A 24,004-nucleotide genomic window follows, 5' to 3' on the forward strand; every position below is an offset into this window, starting at 1 on the left:
CCAGTTTCCTTTAGTTAATTGTCCTCTTCTCTAAAGGAAGCTGAATTTCCTTTCACTTAAACAGATGGTGCTAGGTAAAGGAATGTGATCATCTGTGATATGGATGTGAATGTCCTTGCAGAAATATACTTGCCATTACATATACTTCGGTGCACAAATAAAATGTTATGTACATGAAAAATATGTAACTGTTCTGGTTATCAGATGGTCATAAGGACAGGTGATAATAGTATTACTCTGTGGAAAAACTGGATATGGTTTGTTCCCAGACATAATAGGTGTTTGTTCTCTCTATCTCTCTTTTCTGTGAAAAACGACACAAACAAAAGTTGTTCAGAGTTATCTAATTTGGCAAGGTATCGCTATTTTGACCTTTGTGACCCAATATGTGTTCCTTCCTGTAGGAAAAATATCTCGCTGTTTGTTCACCACTTTATAATTATCACTGCCAGAGCTCTCTGAGGATAAAAACAGGTACAATTTAAAAAAATTTAAAATATGAGAGGGAGGGAGGGAGGGAGAATGAATCTTTGCAGGTTCAACTTTCTACCAGTTGTGGAGTTTGAATGATCAGTGTAAGTTACCTGCAAATTGTAATTTTAGTTTAGCTGTATAACTTACCTTTACAGGTCAGGCCAGTTGCCTGCCCTTAAAAAAAATAATTAATTAACCAAAGAATGTAGGTGTGTATATAGCTTTCTGTGGGCGCGAGTGTTTGTGTAGGGGTGAGTTTTACCAATCACAAATAGAAATTTTCTTTTTTCTCACTGCAAAACTGCTGTGGGCATTGAAAGTGGTGGTGTTCTAGACAGCAGCCACAAGTGGCTTGCACTTCAACCTTGAAAAGCCAGATCTGCCTGAATTAGAAAAGAGAAATGTTTTCTTGTGTGTGTGTGTGTGCTAAACACAGTGAGATTCTCTGTTTCAGAGGATACCTATGTTGCCTGTAGTTAGATGACAGGTAGGATTCCTTAATGATTGCTATGGCAAAAAGTTAGTGCAGGAAAGCAATCAGAAAAAGTATACTTCTGTGTTCTGTATCAGTGTTTCTCAACTTGGCAGCTTTAAGGTATGTGGATTTCAATTCTCAGAATTCCCCAGCCACACATCTTAAAGTTGTCAAGGTTGAGAAATAGTTTTCTAAATATTTGAAGCAAACTTATCAGTTTCATAAGCCAATGTGATTAATAGCAATAGACTTATATACCACCCTATAGCATTTTACAGCACTCCCTAAACAGTTTACAACATTAGCATATTGTCCCCAACAATCTGGATCCTCCTTTTACCAATCTCAGAAGGAAAGGCAGAGTCAATTTTGAGTCGGTCAGAATCGAACTCCTGACGGTGAGCAGAGTTAGCCTCCAATACTGCATTCTAACCACTTTGCTATCATGGGTTTTAAACAGATTAAACAATTAGTCCAGGCCAAGGAGGTCCAAATAAAAGCCTTTATATTACACTGGTCTTCAGGTATTGGTAAGACCTCTATCTGTTTTTGTTTACAGTAATAATAGAACAAAATTTCAACAATTTGATCTAGGCAGTCCTTGTTAGTAAGTGCCTCATTTAGGAGCTATTCACATTTATGATTATGATGAAAAAGTAACTTTGCAACCAGTCCTTGCATTTATGAGCTTTCGGGTCTGCAAAGAAAATGAAAGCTGAAGTAAGTTCATAAGCACATTCACAATTTGACTTAGCGACCGCTTTGCTTAATGACCTAATTGAGGGTCCCAATTGTGGTAGTTGAATGAGGTCTATCTGTAAAATAAATATCCCTTGCAGTAGCAGAGCTATATGTATGCACAATAAAAAATAACGATTAAAACCATCTCTTTCTGAGGAGTAGATAACCACAACAGAAATGGGAAACATGCACATTTAACATAATTTAATTACTTGCATATATTTTGTCACATGTTTCACTTTATTTGTCACAACTTTTATTATCTAATAGGAGGAATATATAACATTACAATGGCAAATTTTAACTCAGATCAAAGGAGAACCCCGCCCCCAAGGAATTATAAAATGACATCATTAATCAATTCAAACAAGTTATGCTTATGAGACTAGAGCACCAATATATGCTGTGGGTGTATATTTTAGTTTGTAAGTGGTTCTTTAGTGTGATTTTCTTCTGTTTTATTGCTCTTTTATCAATTACAACATGATCGTTGCTTTTATTTCTGATCTGGGAAATGAAAATCAACTTAATGGTCTGATAGCTAAGAGCTAGATCTGACCAATGAAAAATTCTGTTTGCATGTTCCCTTAATAAAATATTTGCAACCCATATTAGTTGCTTTCCTATCATTCAGAACAGAGATGGCATTCAGCAGGTTCTGACCAGTTCTGGAGAACCGGTAGCGGAAATTTTGAGTAATTCAGAGAACCAGCAAACGCCACCTCTGACTGGAGATTTTACAGTATCCTTCCACTGCCACGCCCACCAAGCCACGCCCACAGAACTGGTAGTAAAAAAATTTGGAATCCCACCACTGGTACAGAAGAATTATGTTCCAAGGTGTTCGGAGCCAAGAAAAATTCTACAACTGCTCTCTGTTAGTTTGGCAGGGTGACAGAAGCTACCTTGTGGTTTTCTGACACTTGACTATCAGTGGAGCCCCTTTTATAACAATCCAAATGAGCTGAAGTGGAGAGACTAGGTGAACAGGATGATAGCAGTGATTTTTCTGCTCAGGTCAGGACTCACAGGTTTAGTGAGTCTCCTATCCTGTTCTTACGCCACCTTTGAATAGTTCCCCTTTGGGGAACACCAGCATTTAATTGGCATAGGAGCTGTTGACACTTCTTCCTCCGGGAAATCCATTTCAGGGCAGACAAGATCATCCTGCTAATGGGAGGGCATTGCATGGAGGACATTAGCTTACCTCAATTTCTGAGTCATGAGAAGAAGCGCCTGTTGCATTCCAAAAATCCTGCATGCTGTAGAACTCTCCCCTCTTGGGTTCCTCCACCTTGGTTTTCAAGAGATCCCTTTTTCTTCCTTCTCAGAGATATTATTCAGCAGGTCCTGACCAGTTCTGGAGAACCAATAGCGGAAATTTTGAGTACTTCAGAGAACCAGCAAATACCACCTCTGATTGGCTCCGCCCCCATCTATTCTCTGCCTCCCGAGTCCCAGCTGATTGGCTGGGTCTTCTTTTGTTGCCCTGCACAGGAGAACGGAGCTGGAAAGCAGGCTAGTGGGATGGGGAGGGAATGGGGAGTTTGCAGTATCCTTCCCTGCCACATCCACCAAGCCACACCGACAGAACTGGTAGTAAAATGTTTGAATCCCACCACCCAATACAGGTAGTCCTCGACTTATGACCACAACTGAGCCCAACATTTCCATTGCTAAGTGAAACATTTGTTAAGTGAGTTTTGCCCCAGTTTATGTCCTTTCTCAAGTAAATAACTCCAGTTGTGAACAAGGTTGTTAAGTGAATCTGGCTTTCCCGTTGGTTTTGCTTGTCAGAAGGTGGCAAATGGGGATCATGTGGCTTACCTCTGGGACACTGTCATAAATATGAGTCAGTTGCAAGTGCTTGCATTTTGATCACTTCCCTGTGAGGATGCTGCAATGGTTGTAAGTGTGGAAAATGGTCATAAGTCACTTTTTTCAGTGCCATTGTAACTTCGAATGGTCACTAAATGAACTCCTGGAAATCAAGGACTACCTGTATAAATGAAGATATATAAGATCTTCCTGACACATTTCAATCCCAGCAGAGGTGGTATTCATCAGGTTCTGACCAATTCTGGAGAACTGGTAGCAGAAATTTTGAGTAGTTCAGAGAACCAGCAAATACCACCTCTGACTGGCTCCGCCCCCATCTATTCTCTGTCTCCTGAGTCACAGCTGATTTTCTGGGTCTTCTTTTGTTGCCCTGCATAGGAGGACGAAGCTGGAAAGCAGGTTAGTGGGGTGGGGAGGGAATGGGATTTTGCAATAACCTTCCCCCTGGAGTGGGGAGGGAATGGAGATTTTGCAATATCCTTCCCTTGCCATGCCCACAAAACCACGCCCACAAAGCCACGTCACGCTCACAAAGCCACACCCACAGAACCGGTAGTAAAAAAAATTGAATCCCACCACTGAATCCCAGGCATTTTTCTTTTGCATCCAATTATATCTTAGCATTGCTTAGTATGAGCCATGGTGGCCCAGTGGTTAGAATGCAGTACTGCAGGCTACTTCTGCTGACTGCCGGCTGCCAGCAGTTTGGCAGTTCAAGTCTCACTGTCTCAAGGTTAACTCAGCCTTCCATCCTTCCGAGGTCAGTAAAATGAGGATCCAAATTGTTGGGGGCAATAGGCTGATTCTGTAAATCTGCTTAAAGGGGGCTGTAAAGCACTATGAAGTGGTATAGAAGTCTAGATGCTATTGCTATTGCTTAGGATCAGAGCAAGATTATGGTGCAGCCCAGTTGGCAGGAAGGAATATAGGATTTTTTCTCATTACAGTACTGCGTTTAGTACTAAACTTAAAAGCACAAAAGGGCACTTCATCTGTTCATCCCCAGAAGAATTATAAAGGAAACTGAAACCAAATATGCTCCGTTGGGATGCCCTTTGTACCTCTTGCTTATTAATGTATATTTATTATATTTATATTATAACCGCCTTTTTTCTCAGCTCAAGGCAGCACATGTGGCAGCGGCTGTAACCTTGGGCAAAGGTTGTAAGTCCCTTTGTGTTCAGCACTATTGTAATTTTGAACGAATGGTTGTAAAACGGGGATTACCAATATGTATGTGTACATATGCCATATTACAAAAGTACAGAGTGAGATACATATACACTTTCTCCCACACATATATTGCACATCATTCAACCCTTCTTTGCATGGGATCAGGTTTAAAGAAACCTTAATCCATTTGACATGGGTGACATTTGATAACAAACAAACAAACCCCAGTTGATTATTGCAAAATCTAAATTTTCACAATCGGAATAAAGTAAAAGAGTTAGCTGCTTTCTTTCTGCTGCATATATTGCTGAAGTATCTAGAAACCTCACTGAACAATCTACTTTATCAGTGATAAACAAAGTAATAATTCTTAAATGCTGGTATTTCCCAAGAAATGTGGTGTAAGAACAAGTCAGGAGACTCACCAAACCTGTGAGTCCTGACCTGGGCCAAAAAAAAAAAAAAAAAATCATTAGTAATTCTCAATTTAGAAAAAAAAGACTCTTGTGTGATAAGATCCCAGAAAGCAATTAAGAAAGATTTTTTTTTAAAAAAAAGATTCTTCATTATATATACCTTAACTTTATTTAGTGCTTACAACCCAGGAAATCCCCCCCCCCCCCCGTCGCTGCCGCCACCAATATATGGGTTTTGTTTTATCCTTGATAGGAATGCCTCAGAACAAAATATGGACTTCCACTGCCTGCCCATATTTGGATCTTCACCATACTGTAAACATTTGAAGAAGTAACTCAAAGATCAACTGAACTGCAATAGCTGGGAAATCCCTGTAGGATCCATGTCAGACTGCAACAATTCTTGGAGTTTATTATTTCAGCAGCCAAGAAATATGTGTTTATGCATCGACTTAAGACAAGAGGGGGAAAAAAATCTGCTTTGGCCCACAGCCTACAAACCATATTCTTTTCTCACATGCCCTCTTGTCATTTGGCACTCAGTTGGGACACAAATGCACCATGCTGATGACATGCAAAATACAGGAATAATTCTGCATTAACTCAGAATGACACTTGGGTTTTGTGCGGATGGCTGCCAAAGATATTACAAGCACTTTCACATCAAGATGCCGTAGTACAGGATTTCCCCACACTTGGCACTTTTGAGATTCATGGATTTCAATTCCCAGAATTCCTCTTCCGGCATAGCTGACTGGGGAATTCTGGGAATTAAAGTTCACATGCTTTAAATGTGCCAAGATTGGGAAAACCCTGCTGTAATGGACTACAGCTCCAACTCAAAGTTGTTTAAAAGCATCTTTCAATTGAATACAGAACTTTGTTGCAATATGAACAGGAACGTTGGGAGCAGGACTTCCTTCAGGCTTCTCTATATCCAATTCAGGTTCTCTTTGAATGCTGATGTAAACTTAACATGTAAATCTAGGCACAATAGCTATCAATGTGCAAATCTGCCCACAGTTTCACTTTGCAGCAACAGTTGTGAAAGAGATTTATCAGCAGAGCTTGGAGAATAATTGGGTAATTTATTCGGCTACTTCTTTCAGCAAGGTAAATTGCAACTGATCACAAGATAAAGAATTTGCCTTTTTTTAAAAAAAAGAAAAAAAGAAACACAAAGAATTCTCAGAGCAGAACAAATAGAAGCGAGCTCTGGAAAAAAGCCCATGTAAAATAGATTCACCTTTCTAATTATGGTGAGAAGGTACTAATTCCAGGTCAAGCAAGAAACACAAACTTCACCCACATTCTCCCCCTCCCGGGAGCCACATACTCATTTGAAGAGTAATATCAAGTTTCCTGAGCCATGGTTTCCTCAGAGAAAGTTTACCAAATATTTGCTTTGCTTTGTTATGCTTTAAAAAAAACAAACATAAATGTAACAGGCTTTTTCTGGAAACTTAAACTAACTTTTGCATGGCAAAAGACCGGCAAATTAAATCTTACCTATGAAGATTTCATTGTCAAAGTTGGAACTGCCAGATCTGGGATGCAAACATCTGGATGACCCCTGGATGGCAGCAACTGGACATGGAAAAAAAGCTGGATCTTTGCTGATTTCGATCTAGTAAATTAAAGGTAAAGGTTCGCACATATGTGCTAATCGTTTCCGGCTCTAGGGGGCAGTACTCATCTCCATTACAAAGCCGAAGAGCCAGCGCTGTCCGGAGACGTCTCCGTGGTCATGTGCCCAGCATGACTAAATGTCAAAGGCACATAGAACGCTGTTACCTTCCCACCAAAGTTGTCCCTATTTTTCTACCTGCATTTTTGCATGCTTTCAAACTGCTGGCAGAAGTTTGATCTAGTAGCTCTAGTCAAAGTCCAGTCATCACAAATGATACCCAAGTATTCAAGGCTTTAATTATACAACTGGTGTGTGTGTGTGTGTGTGTGTGTGTGTGTGTTCAAGTGCCATGATCAGGAAAGTCGATTGATTATCCTTTTTCCATAATCCAGGACTGCTGGATTATGGGGTGGTCTAAGCCTCCTATGATCTAGTAAGAGAGCAGGTTCTCACATGGCTACAGGTAAACAGCCTGGTAGCAGATCAATCTGATACTAAAGCAAGAGAAATATGAAAATCATATTTCCTGCCCAAAGGAGAGAATAGCTTCTAGCCCTTTACAATGCACAGGTGGGAGAAAATAATCTGATTTCCACTAATCTGGAACGAAACAAATCTTCACTGTTGTTTGATTGTGACTTGTACAAAGGGAGGTGTGTCCATTGAAGGTACTGCCAACTTGGCTCCTGAATAAACCGCCAGCATGCCTGCTTCTTGCCCCAAAAGTGAACTCTGGACTCTTGTACTGTAAATATAACTACAGAAACTTTGCAGGTGTTAAATGTATGTTGGAAGAAGATCAGAACAAATTCATGCTCCCATCTCTGATATAATGCACAAAGTTTCTACAGTGAATTTCAGCCATTTCCAGGCAGGCCAATCAACTTTGCCGTATTGTTGTGAGGGGAGTGGAAGGGTTGAAAACCAGAAGTGGGAAAGAAACATTTCTTCCTCAAGGGAACAGTAGAATAAGCAATGCAACAGATATAATAAATGAAAGTAATCATGAAACCTGCAGCTATCAAGACCAGCTTAACTTTCAGAAATGGTGGAGCAAATGGGACCTCCTTTACTAGGTTTCAAGGAGATAGTCCATATCAGCTCTTAGATTGACATAAGGTTTCTTTGCCATTGGCACTCTAAACCAGGCCTGTGAAACTGTGGGCCGGATACATCACGGGTAGGCCACTCCTACCCTGGCTCCTCAAAGGCAAAAAACATACATCACAATCCAGTTCGTGACATGGTCAAGTTTGACACTCATACTCTAGACCAATCATTCTTTGAGATTCATTGGAGGGTTCTTGGTTGGTAGGACAACTCTAGATATATGTTTCCTCATAGCACCATTGATCTAAAATATAAGTGGGGGGGGGATGTATTTTTAATTCTTGTGGATCATCCACACTACACTTTCCTTGAAAGGACATGGTCATACCTCTTTCATGATGTGTGGCTGTTAAGAGTGCCTATTGAAGAACCTTGGTTAGGTTAAAAGCATTTTCTCCTGGAAAAACTAATTTTTGAACAACTAAGTGACCAAATCTCCTGGTATCCGTTTTCATAGTGACAACCCTCTGGCTGTTCAACTAAAGTTTGTGCTAAAAATGGACTTCTGAGAGAGGTGTGATGAATTGAAGACATCTCAGTGAAAGCAGAACTGATGACCATGGCAAAGACCAAGGAACTGATGAGTTGGCTGGTGCTTTAGAACCGGAGTCTATGCTGGCTGGAGAATTCTGGGAGTTGAAGTCCACAAGTCTTAAAGTTGCCCAGTTTGGGGACCTCTGCTTTAGAACATCACTGGATGAGAGGACAGCAGATTGCCCACATATGCTCTGGACAGTTGCTCCTTGTGAGGAGACAGTGGGTTTTCTGAGGCAGTTTGAGCACCTAGAATTAGCTATCTTGCTCACAACTACTGTGGAGTCTTTTAAAGGACACTGTTTGCAAACCTCACTTGGAAATTGCCAATTTACCATCTTAAAGCTATCAGAGACCTTCAGAATGACAAGTTTGAAAAGTCATTGGCTGAGTTTTATTTTCAACTCTAAACAAAGGAAAAATTAATTATAGGCTTAAGAAATTAAATAATTTAAAATAAGCAGCAAAAAGCTAAAAATTAGTTTGATCTAAGAAAGTTATGGATGAATTAAGGATGCAAATGAATTTTGAATATTTATTCTTACTATAAGATTGTGGAGTTAACTGTAAAAAATAAACAGCGGGAAACACACTTATTTTGGCTATCCTGGCTGTTGTAAATCTAAAAACAATAAATTATGATTTTAGAAGCTGGATCTTATAGGACTAACAATTCAATGCAGAAAAAAAATGCAGTTTGTTAGTTTTTGCTATTGTAATAAGAATTTTTCATAACAATTATATACATTTTTTAAAAAAAAGTCTTTCCAATGATACTGTATAGCTGATAAGCTGATAATACTGAGAGAGAATATGAATTAGCTTGAGATTTTTACTAAGACTGGCACTTTCCATAGCACCTGTCAGGTCTTATGCAAAATCCTTATGTAGAGACTTAACATTCAGACCCGATGTAAAAGTGCTTGACTTGTTTAACATTCTCTTTGGAAAGTACTAGTCCTGTGCTTGCTTAGAAGGTCAAATTTTCTGATGCTTCTGTCAACAAGGAGTTTCACATGATTGCATTAAAAAAAAAATCTACTTTGGGATTATGAAACTGACACCATCCTGGTTCTGCCAACTCCACTGGCTAATTCTGGCCTTGGACATAACCGTTCCTTTGCAAGTCTAACTGCTCGTTATCAAGATCTCCCACATCCCCCCATATTTCTCCTCTGTACTTGTTTGCCCTACAGACATTTCACAGTAATGGTGGAGGGCCCTGGGAGGAAGTAGGAGAATGGATTCCCAATGTTTCTTAAATCCCTTAATCTTTAGCTGCGGCCTGTCCATTGGTCTACTTATGAACATGAATCTAGCGCTATTTTGAAAGAGGGATAAACCTATATTCCCAGGGTGGGCTGTTGGGGGTTCGCAGGGGTTCAGGAGAGCCCCTAGCTAAGATTCTGTGCAGTTCAGAAAACTCCCAAATCCCACTCCTGGCTGGCCCCGTCCACCCCACCCTGGCCCTTCCAGGAGTCCCTCCCGTGGCCTGTTTTGGATGCGGGTAAATGCAGGGCACGTGCAGAGGCTCGAGGAGAGTGAAAAGCGGGCCTCCCGGAAGTTCGTGAAGGCTGGAAATGGGCCCATTTCTGGCTTCCAGAGAGCTTCTGGAGCCTGGGAAGGCCATTTTGCCCTTCCGGAGCCTCAGGGAATGCCTCCGGAGCCCAGAGAGGGCAAAAACACCCCCCACCTGCCATGTTGCAGGAGGCCAACTAGGCCACACACCCAGCATGGCCACGCCCACCCAGAAACCAGGCAGAGAACCGTTTGCTAAAATTTTTGAAGCCTACCCCTGTATATTCTCAAATGGCCCATCTGACAAGTTGCTGGTGTGGAGGAAGGGCATGGAAGAAGATCACCTAGGCCAGGGGTAGGGAAACTTGGCTCTTCTATCACTTACGGACTTCAACTCCTAGAATTCCTGAGTGAGCCATAAAGGTTCCCCATCCCTGGCCTACTGGTTTTTCAGTTGTGGGGAAATCACTTTTGACTTGAATGGGACTGTTTAATATACAAATGTAGGACATATAAAGAATATGTCCTACATTTGTATATTAAAATATGTCCTATATTTGCATTTTAAACAGTGCCATTCAAGTCAAAATTGATTTCCCCCACAACTGAAAAACCAGTAGGCCAGGGATGGGGAACCTTTTATGGCTCACTCAGGAATTGTGGGAGTTAGAGTCCATAAGTGATAGAAGAGCCAAGTTTCCCTACCCCTGGCCTAGGCAATGTGAAATACACTTCAACACATTTCAAGCACCTGTCTATACTGCCCAATCCTGCCCCTCCACATAAGATGAGAGGCACTGAGTGGGAGGGGAGACAGACTCATCAAACACCTTTTTTAAGTTGTGTTGCATTAAAACTATAAGGACAAGCCTCAATACCAAGACCAAATAGGGCTCTGCCATTGTAGTAATACTATACTGTATGTGTTGGTAACCCTGCTGCAGGGAGGAGCCCTTTGACAGAGGTGAAGTTTCTCTCAGGTTTTATTAGATGCTGCAATTCTCACCATTTTTATGATAAAATAACAATGTGTAATTTCTTTCTGGGCCAAGGGTCATGTGTGAATTCTGAGTTAGATAGCCGTGTTTAAAAAAAAGCGGGGAGGGGGGTATGCTAAGGCCCAAATTTAAAATCTGACTTCATTGCATATCTAAATGAGAGTCAGATAAAATGCACCTAATAGATGACTAGATGACCTACAAGGCCCCTTCCAACTCTGTTAATCTAATCTATCTACTATCACCCCCAATTATGTATTTAACATTTTCCTTCTTCTGACTGGTGATCACTTTTAGAAGTTTCTGGGGACACCAGGAAGCCATATGTGGCCTTGGAGATACAATCTGTGTAGAGAGATAGAAATAGAGACAGAGAGAGATGATAATAAATTCAACATTCTTCTATGGAGTTAGACTATCATGTTCATGTTTTCCCACTCTTCTTTGTGAAAGTCATTGATTTCTAAACTTCCTAAGTGTTATGTCTTGGGAACCGTTGTTCGCAAGCTAGTCTGCCCGTTGGCTGGCAGACGCGACAACCACTGTTCCTTCAATAAACTTGTTAATTGCATGTCCTGGTCTAAGCCTCTCCTTCCTTTCGAAATACAACACTGGTGACGAGGATGGGATGTGAAGGCTAGCCAGGAGCATTTTCCCAAGGAACAGGAGCCTGTCATCGGAGCCGCAGCCGCTTGCCGTTTGCTTCCGAGCCTCGGACTCAGAAGCCTGTCATCGGGAAGCCGCAGCCGCTTGCGTTTGCTTACCGAGCCTCGGACTCCAGCAGCCTGTCATCGCCGAAGTGAAAGTGCTAGAGCCGCTCAGGTTAGATCTGCCGCGATTAGAGAAGGCCGGGCGCTGTCAGTGAAAGTCGCGACGGTTAGAGCACCACGGATAGTGAAAGTCGGGCGCTGAAGCCGCAGCCGCCCGCGCGCGCGGAAAAAAAAAAGGGCGCGAAAATTCTAACGGCTGTCACTGAACCTGCAAGATGCCACAAGAAAGGTCACCTCGCAAGAGTCTGCCAGGCAGCGCGCACCTCTCCACAAAGATCTCCTTCCTCTCCTGTTCCCCGAAGGCAAGTAGAAAAATGCCATACTTGCTACCAAGCCAACCACACACTTTACGCCCCCAATAAAATTACACTTTCTGTCTTACTAGAAGGTAATCCCTGCCGCATGGAGGTAGACACGGGGTCAGCACTCTCAATCATATCTTGGGACACGCTTAAGAAGATCCAGCCCAGACTGACAAAGAACCAGCTTCAAAAGTGCCATCTCACCTTGAGAGACTACCAAGGAAAGAACATCCCAGTCCTCGGGAAAGGCAAGTTTCTCGTGAAATTCCAAACCTTTAAAGGCCATTTGCCTTTAGTGGTTGTTAATGGTGCCCTCCCTAGTCTTTTGGGGTTGGATTGGTTCCCCTCTCTCGGCCTTAGTATAAGAGGAGTCCATGCTGTCTCAACTTCTGATGTTGACTCCTTATTTACAGACTACTCTGACGTTTTTAGTAGTGAGTTAGGCTGCTATAAGGGCACTCCCATCTCCTTCTCAGTAGACCCACAGGCAGTCCCCTGCTCGCTTAAAAACCACGTAGAGTACCTTTCGCCATCTGCCCCAAATTGGACGCGAACTAGACAAACTACTAAAACAAGGGGTGATAGAACCCACAGATTTCGCTAAGTGGGAGACCCCAATAGTCACCCCGCTAAAAAGACGGTAATCTAAGAATTTGTGCTGACTACAAGACGTCAATCAACCGTTATCTACAGGTTAGCGCACATCCAGTCCCAGTCATTCAGCACCTGTTACACACATTCGAACCTGGCACCATTTTCGCCAAACTGAACATGTCACAGGCATACCAACAGTTCCCCGTGGATAACCAAACAGCTGACTTACAGACCATAGTTACACACAGAGGGGCATTCAGATGTAAGCGCCTCCAGTTTGGCGTAAGTGTAGCCCCAGGTATTTTCCAATCACTGATGGAGCAAATCCTCCAAGGTCTCCCGGCGTAGTGCCATATTTCGATGACATCTTAGTCACAGCCAGGGACAGACCCCAACTCATCCAGAGAGTCAGGGCAGTATTAGAGAAGTTCAGGCAGCATGGCCTCAAACTAAAACGGGAGAAGTGTACCATCGCCACTAGACAGGTGGACTTTCTAGGCTACAGGCTAGATGCCTCAGGCATCCACCCGGTGGAATCGAAAGTCAAGGCCATCCACGCAGGCGCCCACGCCTACCAACAAACCGAGTTACAAGCCTTCCTGGGGTTATTGAACTTCTACGCTTCATTTCTCCCACACAGGCGTCAGTTGCTGAGCCATTGCACAGACTCTTAGACAAAAACACACCATGGCACTGGGGACCCAAAGAAAACCAAGCATTTGTGGCAGTCAAATCTCTACTCACCTCTGAGGCTGTCTTAATACAATTTGACCAACGCCTTCCTTTGGTCCTAGCCGCAGACGCATCCCCTTTTGGGATAGGAGCTGTCTTAAGTCACAGGCTCCCAATGGCTCCGAGGCACCAATTGCCTTCTTTTCAAGAACCCTTTCAGCGACTGGAGCGTAATTACAGCCAGGTTGATAAGGAGGCCTTGGCTGCAGTAGCAGCAGTCAAAAGATTCCACGAATTTCTATTCGGACACCAATTCGAACTTATTACTGATCACAAGCCGCTTTTAGGATTATTATCAGGGGAAAAGCAAACCCCACAGATATTGTCGCCTAGAATGACCAGATGGACCTTATTCCTGGCGGCTTACTCGCATACAAACTGGTCTATCGTCCCGGAAAAAATCTAAACCACGCTGATGCCCTCAGCCGCTGCCCCTTGCCAGCCCCAGTCGAGGACCCAGCTCCTGTGCATGCCATTTTGATGTAAACGAACTCAAGCTGCCGGTGACTGCAGACGACATAGCATCACATTCCAAGAAGGACAGAACAATCGCCCAGGTTCTGGACTGGGTAGGGGAGGGGTGGCGGAAACTAACTATTCAGTTGATTTCGTCCCATTTAAAACTCGCCAGCTAGAGCTCTCTAAGTTGCAGGGATGCTCTATTGTGGGGTACCAGAGTGGTCATACCAACCACCCTTCGCATACCCGTCCTGAAGATGCTGCACGAGGGCCATCCAGGAATCGATGCGGATGAAGGCGTTAGCTCGAAGTTACGCTCTGGTGGCCCGGGATGGACGATCAGATTGCCAAGTGGGTAAGCTCGTGTCGACCCTGTCAGGAATCTAGGGCAGCCCCGCCAACCGCCACACCCACAAAGTGGGAAAGTGCCAATGCCCCGTGGTCACGGCTTCACACTCGACCTGGCCGGGCCAATGCACGGCAAGACCTTCTTGGTGGTCGTGGGACGCCTATTCAAATGGATAGATGTGGCCTTGCTTCCCACGACCACCACACAGGCAGTTGTTAAAGCCCTGACTCACCTTTTCGTAACTCACGGACTCCCTGACACACTGGTCTCCGATAATGGCCCCCAGTTCACCTCGAACGAATTTAGTAGGTATGTCACCAATCTAGGCATCAGACACGTCCTCACGGCCCCTTCCACCCCGCCAGCAACGGGTTGGCTGAACGGGTAGTCAGATCAGCCAAGGAGGCGTTAGCCAGGTTCGGCCAAGTGGATTGGCATTCTAAACTGTCTCAATTCCTCCTAAGCCAGCATACCACACCGTGCACAGTTACGAACAAATCCCGGCTGAGCTGCTGATGGGGAGACGCCTGAGGACTACCTTAGACAGGCTGCACCCCACTACTGTCCAGACACCCTTTGGGGTCTGACAGTCTGGCCAGGAATTTCGCAGTTCAGGACCTAGTGTTTGCTAGGAACTACGCGGGGGACCCACTGTGGGTGGCCGGGAAAGTCGTGGCTGTCACAGGTCCGAGATCTTATCGGGTCCAACTTGAAGACGGTCGTGTGTGGCGAAGACACCTGGACCAGCTGCGGAGACGACGGAGCAGCCTGACCGGCCCAGACCCGTCTCCACTAGATGAGCCGTGGGCGCCACTCCAAGGTCCAGCTAGTGATCCCCAGAGTGACCACCATTCACCAACGGAGCAGAGGAGCAGGCAGTAGACCGGGACTGCCAGCCGGGAGCACCACCGTTTATCCCCAGCGAAGGCAGAGACTTTTCCCTGGCTCCAGTTCCTGCACCGAGCCCTGTTTGCCCCCTCACGCACCCTGACCAGGGGTCCGCGAACTTGTCTTCGCCCAATGACTCTCCTGAGTTACGTCGGGTCGCCAACACAGACCACCGGCGTATCTCAAAGACTATATGTGTTCCTATCTAGGGGAAGGGGTGTTATGTCTTGGGAACCGGTTGGGGCTCCAACCGGGTCCGCTCTTTAAGCAGGTTCAACAACCGTTCCTTATTGGCTGGCGCCGTTGACAGCCGGCTATAAAAAGCTGGCTGTCGCCAAGCCAGCCGTTGTTGCAAGCTAGTCTGCCCGTTGGCTGGCAGACGCGACAACCACTGTTCCTTCAATAAACTTGTTAATTGCATGCCCTGGTCTAAGCCTCTCCTTCCTTTCGAAATACAACACTAAGATTCAAGGATTGTGACTGTACAAGATTTACAACTATACATATTAATATTAAATACTATTACAAGGTTTGCAGCTATACATATTAATATTAAATATTATTTATGGATATTAAGGACCCTTCTTGAATGGCTGAATATTCAGAGCACATAGGTAGTATATTTTCTTTGTTTTTTAAGTGAAGATAGGCTTTGACCACCATGACATAATCTATGTCAAAGGAATATATATATATATATAGGTCTAGGTGTGTTCGGGTCTTTTACCATGTAAGATTAAGAGTATCTTGGCGACGTTTCGGCTTCGCAAGCTAGGTCCCACTCGCATTCCTCAGGCTGGTGCTTTCGGCTTCGTGCCAGTGCAAGCAGTGTGTGATCGGAGCTGCCGTCTCTCTATAAATACTGGTGGGGGAGGAGCTGATGTGCTGGGCTGGTTGGCTGTGCTGCTGCCTCTTGATTGGTTGATGGAGTTGATGTTGGTATAATGGGCTGTGTGAGGGCCTTGTGAGTTTTGTTGTGGAGATATCCTGGATCTTGTGCTGTAATCTCCTGGGTCGTTTGTTTTGTAGTGATCTTTTTTCCATTAGCCTCTCGTGCTTTAATGGCTTGGGTAATGGGTTGTGTGATGGGCTTGTGAGTTCTTTTGTTGTGGTATCCTGGGTCCTGCGTTGTAATCTCCTGGGTCATTTGTGTTTTGATCTCTTTTCCATTAGCCTCCTGTGTAGTAACAGCTTGGGTAATGGGTTGTGTGATGACCTTGTGAGACTTATTGCTGTGGTATCCTTGGTCTTGTGCTGTGATATCCTGGCTCATTTGCTGTATTGTAACTTCTTGAGTTCTTGTGGTGTAATTTCCTGAGTTTTCTGATGTGATATCCCATCACCACCTGCACAGATCAACTCTGTAGCCAAGACCCTCATCTCCAGAACCAAACGCCTAGCTGACAAAGACCACCTGAGAACAGAACTACACACTCTCACTAATGTATTAATTTCCAACGAATTCCAAAGAAACACTATCACCAATCTAATCTGAAAAGAGATCCTGCCCAAAAACCAAGACACAGAACAAGACAACAGTATCGCACTCCTCCGCTGTCCATTTACTCGGAGCCAAGCTGCACTAAAAGCCTCCAATACAGGAACACAATGTTGCCAGCCAATCAAGACAAAAAAAGCCACAAAACAGACAGAAGATATTAGAAACACCAATCAAGCAGAACACAGCAAACTCCAAGACCAATAAACACAGACCAAGACTCCCAACCAATCAGGATGAAGAAAAAACCATTCTGGCACAGCAGTAGGCTAGCCCCAAATTTAAAACAGAAACGGCTGTGAAAGTCTGACTCGCAGATGAACACTATACAGAAGCCTGATGATGGTAGATGAGATTCTGCCGAAACGTTGCTGCAACTTTAAAAGCACAACTACAATGATGTGGGAAAATACCCGAACAAAGCTGAATACCATATATATATATATATATATATATATAACATAAATATAATAAATATATATATAAAACATAAAAACTTGGAAACTTTTGAAGACTGGTATGTTTGATTCCCTCTATGGAATCACTCAAGTACAATTTTGTCTGTTACCCTATGATTTTACAAGCAACTGTCTGGATGTGACTGCAAATAATTAAATCAACGTATAGCATATTTGCCTACAGTCATGGTGAGCTTGGTGAGAATCGAGGAAGGGATCATTTTTTTTGCTTTCTCTAGAGATCCATAAATTTTGAATAGCTGTTATTTTTAATAGCCAGCTCGGCTGGCTTCCCAAACCCTGTTCCAGAGAAGGAAAGTGGATACGTCTAGTTTTTATATGCCACTTTGAGAAGTAATATTACATTGTTTAATGTAAAATTCTGAATATACAGTACATGCTGAATTGTTGTCAAAAGGGCAGAGACAGCATTCAAATTAAATATTAATTGTGTGCATATGCTGGCATTCGATTTAGTGTGCGCTTGTGTGTGTGTGTTAGCAATGAACTTTTTCAATAATTCCCTTCCTTTCACACACACCCTGCAACAAAATATTGTAATAACTATTGAGCGAAAGGGGGTAGCTCAATATTTGGAACTCTATCCCTCCTGTTTTCTATTCAGTTAAGTAGCCCTCTGCAAATCCCTTGCTTCCCTTAGAGTGCATTTATTTCCAACAATAACTAGGCAAGTGCTCATGGGAGATTATGAATCAAGTAAGAGACTTTATCCCGGGATCTAATATCTTCTGGCATATTGCACTTAGACATGAACATTTCCTTTTGCTTCCCAAAGAAACCAGAGGATCTCCTATGATCAGAGATGAGCTGTAAGAGGTAGGGAGAATTTTGCTATGGGCAGAGCTGAAGGAAGATGATTTCATAGGATGAGAAAGGATTTTGTAACGCAACTGCGTTGGAAGCACAAAGCTGCCATAACTAATCCCCCAATGTTTAACCCCACAGAACATTTTATGGATGACATCTGGCTGTACTTCCTGCCACTCCTTGAGCCTACAAGCCTTGGAATGTCCCTTGTCTCAGAATTCATGGCCTCAGGACCTGTGTAGTCAGTGGGCAAAAGTAAGTATAATTGACATGATAATTATGGCAACATTTTCCTTCTCCTGAATCACAGGCTTGTTATTCTATGAGTGGCCCTTTAGAAAGTTGAACTTTCAACAGAGATGGGCCACTTCTCTCCTTCCCTTGATTTTTATGTGTGAGATCAAAAGTCCTACAGTGTCTGTTAAAGCATGGTTTTTCATTGATGTATTCATAAAGCCATAAATAAATCCATGCGGGACATAACTGGGTCTCATAAGAGCAACAAAACAACCAGAGCAGCTTGTGTTATAGATTTATATTACACCCATAAGCTTACATAATATAAAGCTTATATTATATAGCTTTTCCTGGAACAAAAGTTCAACAAAGGAAAATGTTGCTCCAGCCACCATCACAATTATACGGTGCACATTAATGAGACACAATAGTGAAACTGCCTTATCTCCAGTTAGTTTGTTGGCACAAGGTTGTTTATGATGACAAGCAGGGCCCCTGCGGAGTTGCAAAGCCAAGTCTTTCCTGGATTTATCTGGAAAACCAGGTTAAGGATCTAATTGGAGGGCTTATCGAGGCAAACAAATGCCATCCCTTAACTAGGGTAGAGTTTTAGTCCCGCAGTTGAATATCCTTCTTCTGGGGACATAACATGTCAGCACATTTACATAAGAACAAATATTCCTCATAGATGAATAACCAAACAAATAGCCGTCATAGATGAATAAGACTATAAAATACCTCAGTTTCAGCCATTAGCTTATAAGGAGGCAAATTTCACAATTCTTCCCATCCCACAGAAAATCACGTCACCTCCTACAAGTTCAGGCAGATCATTAAGCCCTTCCTTTCTGAAGGACTGTCAAAGTAAAGGAGAAGAATGACACTAGCACATAACTGTATGGACTTTGCTCCTCGACAGAGAGGAAATGCTGAAATGACTTAGATCGGGTACACCCCTCTTCAGACACAAGCACCTTCGATTCATAGACGATAGGAACCAGTACCCTGGTATTGTTAAATTACTTTGGAAATTATTTCTGGAGAAAGTATTACAGTAGTTAAGTATTATGATTAGTTTTTAACATCTGCTTTTCAAAAGGGGTCCTTGATGCTTTCTGAGCTTGGTTGTTTTCTTGCATCTCCCTCATTTTCAACCCTGTGTTACAAACACTCTCCTTTCTGGGGAATCTTCAAGAGCTTGCAGCAATAGCAGCAGGTGAGTTTGTCATTAGTAAAGCTAGAGAAAACTTTTTAAAGGGGAGTTTCACAAAACGCGAATGCAACATCAGCGGTGGGTTTCTACCGGTTCTGTCCACCTCTATAGAACCAGCAGCTCTGAAGAGCAGCAGACATAGAACCGGTTCCATGTCTGCTGATGTTTTTGCCCACCCGCCCACCTGGGCTCTGATCTTTATTTCCTGATTTTTCCACTTCAGCTGCCGAACGAGGCACAGCTGCAATTAAAAAAGCAGGAAAGGAGGGCTGTTTCAAAGGCTGCTTCTCTGCACGCAGCGTGCTGATGACGATTTACAGGTGCGAGCTTGCAGCCTGCAGGGAAGCACATCATAAATCACCGAACCTCATAAATCCCGAACCGGTAGTTAACCGTGTGGTATCCGACCCCTGTAAAACATCCCTCCTTGAAACATTAAAGTAGCCACGTCGTCCATCAGGTTCCAGACAACTACTTCAGAGACTTTCTTGGTGATTCCCACAAACCCGTGCACCAAGTCTTCTGAAAGGCATGTGTGCTTTACAGTGATGTGATTCAAAAAATTTTTTATCACCGGTTCCATGGGTGTGGCTTAGTGGGCATGGCAGGGGAAGGATACTGTAAAATCTCCAGTCAGAGGTGGCATTTGCCAGTTCTCCGAACTACTCAAAATTTCTGCTTGCCGGTTCTCCAGAACTGGTCAGAACCTGCTGAATACCCACCTCTGGTGCTTTAATATTTATTTTATTTTATTTATTTTATTTGTCAATCGCTTACAAGATAATAGGTAAAAATATAGTTATGTATAGTTAGTAAAAATATAGTTATGAATACATGGATACGTATAAGTAAAATAAAAAAAATAAAAGAAACAATAGAACAGGGACGGTAGGCACATTGGTATGCTTATGCATGCCCCCTACAGACCTCTTAGGAAAGGGGTGAGGTCAATAGTAGACAGTCTAATGTTATAGTTTTGGGGGTTTCAGGGAAAGTTACTCTGCTTGCATGCCACACACTATGCAAAGAGCCCCTTTTGCATTCCTTAATTCCTTGGCAGGAGCTGCAATAAGGTGGGGAAATGTCTTATTACCAATGACAAAGCTGATACCTTCCCGTTTACATAATAAATATGCCCATTCAGTTCTGTAGCTCCTTTACAGTCCCTGGCACCAAAGCCAAACAGAAAGCTTGTTGGAAATTACAGTTTGTTTAAAGGAACACATCTTGCTCTCATCTTGTAATCAAATGCCTATTTTTAGCCAGTGAAAAATCCATAATAATCCAGGAGTACAAATTGGGAGAAGTGGGGGGCAGGTGAAAGTGAGATAATGGCCTCCCCCTGACTTTAATGACCAATGGCACGTTATGGAAGATGCTGCTGCTGCTAAGCAACCATGAACAGAAATGGCAGCAACATTTCTTAGGCACAGGATGACTTTTGCTAGCTACTGATCAGGCTAGACAACGTGATTCCCAGGGACAGCACTGCGACTGCAGAGTCTTCCTTTGGTGATTCCCAGATCCAGCTTTTGAGACTCACATGTTTTAACGAAAAGCATAGCGTTCACAAGAGGCTGTCCCTTCATGAAAGATTTAGGAGAATGTAAAGAGGGATCTTTTTCCTGTCGCAGATATTTTTTTTTTTTTGTAGACATGATCGAATCAAAATTTTGTTGCAAATGCTTTGCCTCCATTTGATTCCTTCCCTCTATCCCCCCCAGCTGTATAATTTGTAACTATCAGTGAACTGAATTCACTGGGCACATCCCAACAGTTGTGTTAAAGTGCTGTTCCATTATGCTGGAATATTACACTGAATCTTATTCTGCTGCATTAACAAGACCAGAGATGTGATGCTATCCATATTAGGTGTTTTGTTTGTCTGCTTGTTTTGGCATTTCTGTGTTTTATTTACCTCACAAGATATTTTCTAGGTTTTTTTGTAGATGCCCTGAGTGTCATTTTCATATACTAAAAGGGGGAGGGGAGGTTGAGGGTAGGAGATGAACGGCAGAGTAAAAAAAACAACAACATATATGCCCACCATCTCAAGTGAAAGCAGCACAAAGCGTTTACAATATGGCAAGTAATTCTTGAGGCTTCCCTCTTGGCTCCCATGATGAGAAGATGAGTGGATGATCCTGCCCTTAGCCCCCAAAGCACCTCCATGTTTCTTGAAAGCAACAGCTGGAGAGAAGGAGGCCATGTGGAGAGGATGATTGGATTGAGGACTTGCAAACACCACCTAATTCCATCAGCTGCCCTTCTTTGCTTTCACGCAGGTATTATGGGGTGAGGGGACTAAAAATGTATTCCTATAATTAGCCTTGTCTGAGTACATCATTTTTAATAGATCTGGGGCTTTCTGAAATCCCAGCTGGCAAAATGGGCATTGCTTCCCAGCTCTTATTTAGTTTTTAGGAGCTGGTTATGTTTCATTAGAATTTTTGTTTCGATGCAGGACAAGTTAAAAAAGTGATTGGTGGAATCCCCTGAATTCATTTTCATTCCCATTGAGCATCACTTACTGAAGGTAGAAACAACCATTAGCCATTCTCCTTCATATCTAACAGAAATCAGATTTCGTCCAGGGCAGATGCATATTTAGAATCTTTCGTTTAACCCTTTGTCAAGTTGCCTAAGTAATGGTTAAGTAACCCTCTGTACAGTGGTGGGATTCAAAAAAATTTAATGCCGGTTCTGTGGGTGTGGCTTGGTGGGCGTGGTGTGGCTTGGTGAGTGTGCAGGGGAAGGATACTGTAAAATCTCCATTTCCACCCCACTCCTGGGGGAAGGTTACTGCAAAATCCCCTTCCCTCTCGGCCCCACTAACCCGCTTTCTAGCTCTGTTCTCCTGTGCAGGGCAACCAAAGAAGACCCAGCCGATCAGGCTGGGACTTGGGAGGCAGAGAATAAATGGGGGCAGGGCCAGTCAAGAGGTAGTATTTGCCGGGTCTTCAAACTACTGAAAATTTCCACTACCAGTTCTCCAGAACTGGTCCGAACCTGCTGAATACTACCTCTGCCTCTATACCTGTAACCCGTCACTTGGGCTATTTCAAGACATAGCTCTAACCCTCTTCTAAAAGATCACTAAAGCTGTGTCCAGAAAAGTTGAACGGAAAAGTTCTTGACATGAAAAACAGGATGCAGAAGGATGCAGAAGAGAGTGATTGATAACAAGTGAGCTCAGCTAGTGCTACAAGGCAGTTGGCAGTGCTGGTAATAAGACTTTCTGGCCAGCAGCTCCTAGGTTATTTATTTTATTGAGCGTATGGCAAATATGTGGACTTATAGTAGTTCAAATGTTAATGTCCAGTCCACCTAGCCATTCAATGACAGGGTGGTCTATGTTGAAAAAAATCAGACATTGGGCTGGTACAAGATCTTGATGGACAGCCAGATACAACATGGAGCATCACAGTCACACTGTGGGGTAGAGACATGACCCCACTTAAACAATGAGTCCTGGCAGACACCATGTTGGGTACGGATCCTGTCCAGAGTTGACCATCTCCTGAAAAGAACGTGTGAGTAGGCCAAATGTTTTCCCTCCAAAATAATAAAAACAGTAAAAAGTCCACTGATGCAAAATCCGTTCTCAAAGAAGCAGCAGAAAACCTGTACTAAAATGATTGACAACAGAACCAGCTGTGCATAGTTCTAAAATTTGATTTTAACTAACCTTCTGTGCAGTACTCTCTCTCATAATAAGACTGGTCCTGTTTTTTTTTAAAGATAGAACTAGTGAAAAAGAAGGTTCATGGCTTTTTTAAAAAAAAGAATTTTAAACTTGTGAATATAAGGAGCCCACCTCAGACTTGACAAGAAAATATTAATCTGTCATGATACACGAAGGTACCTCTTCAGAACTAAGGTGTCAAGGAGAAAGTATGTATCTGTAATCTATAAGCGCTAGGCAGACCTCAGAGTCCAGACCATGTCGTCAATCATGTCATCCATAAAATGTCCAAGATTGTGTCCTCAACAGAACTTGTGTCAGGAGAAGAAGAGGGAAATCACTACTTGAAACCTGGAACAGCAGTTGGTAACTTTACACAGCTTTATCTATAGGACTAAAGCAACATCACAAAGCAGAGGTGGTATTCAGCAGTTCTGACCAGTTCTGGAGAACTGGTAGCGGAAATTTTGAGTAGTTCAGAGAATCGACAAATACCGCCTCTGACTGGAGATTTTACAGTATTCTTCCCAGAGGTGGGATTCAAATTTTTTAACAACCGGTTCTGTGGGCATGGCTTGGTGGCCATTGAGTTGGCTGGGTGTGGCCAACTCAATATCACTCACATCGAGGCACACACCTCCTCACCTGGCCTCTCATTACTGTGGGGATGCTGCAACAGTCGTAAATGTGAAAAATGGTCATAAGTCACTTTTTTCAGTGCCATTGTAACTTTGAATGGTCACTCCAAACAAACAAAGTACCAGCAAAGGAGGGGAAAAAAACTCCAGAGAAGTTCCAGAGACAGGAAGTCTAGTCCTGCCAAGAATATAGTAAGGGTTAATGGAGAGGCAGTTTCTGTAAGCAACACCAGAATGTTTCCTTTCTGCCTTCCTTACAGGATTAGGCCAGTAATTTCTTTTAACAACTGGTTCTCCGAACTGCTTAGAATGCTAACAACCGGTTCTAGAGAATAGGTGCGAACTGGTAGAATCCCACCCCTGATTCTTCCCCTGCCACACTCACCAAGCCACGCCCAGAGAACCGGTAGTAAAAAATTTTGAATCCTACCACTGTCACAAAGGC

The 24,004-nt window shown here is 43.1% G+C and overlaps 1 long non-coding RNA gene across 1 annotated transcript in view; it reads left to right on the forward strand.

The window, feature by feature from the left end:
• The first annotated feature begins 394 nt into the window (after positions 1-394).
• LOC148127840 (uncharacterized) overlaps positions 395-24,004 on the forward strand; it is a 59,089-nt gene continuing 35,479 nt past the window's right edge. The window contains exons 1-2 of the long non-coding RNA XR_015741150.1: positions 395-474; positions 17,925-18,041. This is a non-coding gene — a long non-coding RNA (uncharacterized LOC148127840). The remainder of the gene's footprint in view (positions 475-17,924; positions 18,042-24,004) is intronic.

The sequence above is a fragment of the Pseudonaja textilis genome, chromosome 1, assembly GCF_049901715.1.
Source record: "Pseudonaja textilis isolate UNSWEBS1 chromosome 1, rPseTex1.2, whole genome shotgun sequence".
Taxonomy (NCBI): Eukaryota; Metazoa; Chordata; class Lepidosauria; order Squamata; family Elapidae; genus Pseudonaja; species Pseudonaja textilis.